Below are 4,621 nucleotides of genomic sequence, written 5' to 3'. Positions count from 1 at the left end.
ACCCCAGCTCATAATACATGGGTTAATTTTTAGATGTTTCATCATGTTTATTAATGCTCCATGGTTCTCTGCACTGAAGGTCTTTACAAAGTCAAGATATATAATATCAACTGTAAGGACCTCATCAATAGCACATGAACAGTTTTGATACAAGCTAATCAGCTTAGACAAGCATGAATGGCCAGAAGTGAAACCATGCTGATAGATGTCTTTCCCTTCTCATCCTGTAATAAATATCCAGCTGATCTTTCATAACATTTACTCTTTATGCCTGTTAGACTGATAGGCCTAGAAGATACTAAATGAGACTTAGGAATTGGGATCACTATGGCCTCCTTCCAAATATTGGCTATAAAACCATCCTCCTAGGATCTTTGAAACAAATCAGCAAGGCATAATGTCATGCTTGCCACGATATTACTTAACGAGTCCATTAGTCCCTCAAGCCCAGTGGAACAGTTAGGTTTAATGAATTTTAAAGCACTTATAATAACCTCAATAGAAAGCATAGGGCGGACACCATAAACCTTTATTTCCACAGTTAAAGCTGAATTCATAATGGCGGAATATCCAGCAAAAAAAGCCACCTGCAGCAAACTGTCTCAGGTCAGTTATCTAACCATTTTCATTATTTAAGCAAAGATTAGATGCTGTATCCTGCCTAAAAAAAACTAAAGTACTTAAACAGAGCCTTATTAGTATGCAATGTATTTTCTGCCAACCTTTTTCCATAAGAGCATCTAACCTTCCTTACCAGTTTACTGACGGTCTTTTGGCACTGGAATAAATAATTTTATCTCCAACACTTGGGAAGTTTTTATATCTCCATCACTGCCTCCTCACTTTCTTTTTTATTTGGGAGACCAATTAACTACCAAAGAGGTTGTTTTGTTTTTTATTGTCCTTTTTACAACATCTAAGGGAACAAACTTGTCAACTAATTTATAAATAAAGTCATATAAAAGTTCTCCTCCTCCTGCTATATTTTTATCCATCATAGCGTCTCACCATTGCCAAGTAGAAAGAATTGAATTCACTGCCTCAAAGTTAGTTCCATAAACATTTGTATTAAAATTCTCCACAACTGGTCATTTATATGCATAAAAATGTATCTGAAATGAGATACAAATATAGACAGAAAATCCTAAGTCTGACTCCAGGACCCAACTACTTAACTCCACATTGTTATTAATCGAAATCACATCAAATCAAATCAAATCACATCAAATAAGTTATCACCTCAAGTTGCTTTTTTCACAATGTGGGAATAATTAAATTTAATACTATCTTCAATTCCAATATTTATTATGCTAGACTTAGAGTCAGACATGCACTAATCCACCCCTGGTGCATTAATGTCCCTGGAAATAAAATCATAGTCTTTACAAGCCTAGCCATAGGATTACCCTGGCATCGTGCCACCCGACCTTAGTTTCCACTGCCTCTGTCAAGTAGAGCCACTGGAATTATCCCTGGGGTGAATTTTCTATTTCCCATCCACTCATCATGATTTCTCTTGAAGAGGGTCAGCGAGGTGTTCTGCTTGACATGTATGGGAAGTCTGTTCCATAGCATGGGCAGTCTCTGGGTTATGAACCTGTCCCTCCAGTACATTCTGTTGATTGTGGTAATGAGCTTGAGGTCTCTGGAGCATGTGGTGTGGAGGGATTGGGATTTCTTTAGATTTAGCATTTCTAACAGAGCTGGGTCAGACATGGCTTTGTAAGTCAAGCAGAGATCGCCTCTAAGTAGGTGATCGGAGACAGAGAATAGTTGGAGTTTTTGAGTCTGTCCATATAGGATAAGTGTTTAAGGCCTAGGATCCTATTTGTGAGGTACTTTTGTGGCCTGTCCAGTTGTTGCAGGTGTCTAGTGAGGTATATGCCAAATTGAGCATTCTACTTGATGATTGGCCTTATGAGGGAAGAGTAGAGGGAGACAATGACCTCTTTCTTCCTGGATGCAAAACACTTAGTAATGACATATGCTACATAGAAGGACTTTCTGACCACAGTGGCAATGTGGTGATCAAAAGAGAGGTTGCTGTCAGCCTGTGTTCCCAGATCTCTTATAACACCTTCTGTGTTCAGTGGACTGCCATCAATGTGGTAATTCATGGGAATCGGGTTTTTCCCAAAGGGGATGATGACACATTTTTTGGCATTGAGCTTAAGGCCATTGTTCTGACAACAGTCGTTGGTCTCAGTGAGTCCGTTCTGTAGGATGTCAACATCACTTAGGGAGTTAATAATAGCTCCCAACTTGCAATTGTCTGCAAAGCTTGTCAGCCAGAGTCCCTTCGTGTTGGCCTGGACTTCAGAGAAGTAGATACCAAACAGGATAGGACCCAGGACCAAACCCTGTGGGACTCCACTCGTGACTAGTCAGCAGTCTGACTTGGAGTCAGCTACTTTCACACTGTGGGTTCTATCTGTGAGTCAGTTTGCAACCCACCTAGTGATATAGGGGTTGAGGCCTAGCTTGGTGAGTTTTTCTATGATTCCTGAGTGGGGAATGGCATCAAAAGCCTTGGCCAAATCAAGATAGGCTGTATGAACCACCTTGCCTTCATCCACAGCCCTGGTGACTGACTCAAAGAAGTCGACCAAGTTGAGCAAGCATGATCTACCCTTCACAAAACCAAACTGTGTGGGATCCAGAGTTTGGAGATTCCATATATCCTTGTTTATTAGGTCCATGATAATGCATTTCATAGCTTTGCATATCAGACTTGTCAGGCTAATGGGGCAATAGTTCCCAGGGTCTGTAGTCACTCCTCCTTTGTGGAGAGGGATGACTGTAGTGGTGCATCATTTGGTAGGGACAAAGCCTGAGGTGAGGCTGTGATTGAACAGGGCACACAGGTGAGGTGCCAGTTCACTCTGTAGTTCATGTAGAATACAGCCAGGGATATTGTCAGGTCCCATGGAAGTTATATTCTTGGCCTTGGACAATGCTGTTTTAACCTGTGCAGCAGTAATTCTGGGTGCCTGGCAATCTACTGGTATTGTGATTGGTCCTCTGGGGGGGGGTTAAAGTTGGCACTGAATCTGTCGAGTAGTATATTGGCAATATCTGTTGGCTTAGTATAGGAGGTACCATTGTGCAGTAGCTCAGAGCAAATGTGGGTATTGCCATGGAGATTCGTTACATAACTATAGAAGGCCTTGTGGTTGTCTTTACTATCTGCTGCAATTCTATTTTCATAGCTAGCTTTAGAGGATTTGATGAGGGATCTCAACTTTTTGTTGGGCTGATAAGGGAGTTTTTCCAGTCTTGAGACTTCACCTTATCCCGCATCAGTTTCCTCCTTCTATTGTAGAGTTTGCTTATGGCAGAGGACCACCAGATTGGCTTCCTTTTTTGGAGGAGAGTGTCTTTGTTCTATTGGGTATGGTGAGATCCATGCATTTGTGTACGTGTTCACACAGTGCATTGGTGTATGTTTTGGCAATCATACAACTATTCCCCATTTGCATGGGTGCCATAAAGTTAGCCACCTCTGTTTTTAGGACCCCAAAGTTAGCTTTGGAGACGTTTTTCATGGTGGTTACCTTTGTGGGAAGGTGGGGGGTGTTAGGGATGTGAATTTCCAAGGTGATTAGTTTGTGGTCAGATCTAACCGGGGAGGAGCTGACTACTGGTGTAATGGTCACCCATGTTAGTAATGACTATTTCAAGGATGTTGCTACTTCTAGTGGGGGTAAGGATGAGCTGGTTTAGGACATAGGAATTAATGAACTCCAGGAAACATTGGGCAAGTGTATTGGTACATGAGTAGTTTTCACAGTTAATGTAGGCGTAGCTGAAGTCACCTAGTATGAGAGTGTTAGGTTGGACTCTAATGTTGTGTGTGGGCGGGGGGGCTATAGCCTCATTGAATAATTAAATGTACTATCTTTGAGCTTGCAGTATCTCAGAGACATAGGAAATACCTGAGTTGACAGCAAAATCAAGTGTTTCCCCTTACTTTAAGAGGTCCATATTTGGAGTGCAAGAAATGCATCTCTACTAGAGAACAAAGTACTTCATATCAAAAACTGCATTTTCATGAGCAGTGTTACTAAACTAGATTGGGGTGCTTTAAATGCAACTCTGATTCAGACATTTCCTCACTACTGTAACAAGTAGTGCAACAAGCTATTGTTGCTAGGATACTGTTCTCACTCTTGTTATCTTAGAAGCATCCTAAATCACATTGTTTAATCTAGTAACATATGTTCAGTGTAACATAAGGCAGTGTGACATAACGTAAGAATTGCCTCCTAAAGATATACGACTTCTATAGCAATTTTACAGAATCATTATAAGCCATCGGCAACTATAGACAGTTAGGGACACTCTGCATAGACTGCAATTTTTATGTCCGGAACATTCAGTCACAACTACTCTTGGAACATAAATAACCATGAAAACTGCGTTGAAGGAGATAAATATTCCATTCTGTAAAACAAGGACAATAGAGAATAAAGAAACTGCAATGGAATAATGGAGGATCACCATGAAATGACTTATAACTAATTTATTTTAATAAAACAAGCACACAGAACTGCACTACAGTTCAAAACACAACAAGCCCTCTCAGATATAGAACTAAATCTCAATGAGAACCAACTCATAC

Source organism: Protopterus annectens, chromosome 3.part0 (assembly GCF_019279795.1).
Source record: "Protopterus annectens isolate FY-2018-M chromosome 3.part0, PAN1.0, whole genome shotgun sequence".
NCBI classification, from domain to species: Eukaryota; Metazoa; Chordata; order Ceratodontiformes; family Protopteridae; genus Protopterus; species Protopterus annectens.
The sequence above is the reverse complement of the archived record's forward strand: the minus strand, read 5'-3'. Positions refer to the sequence as shown.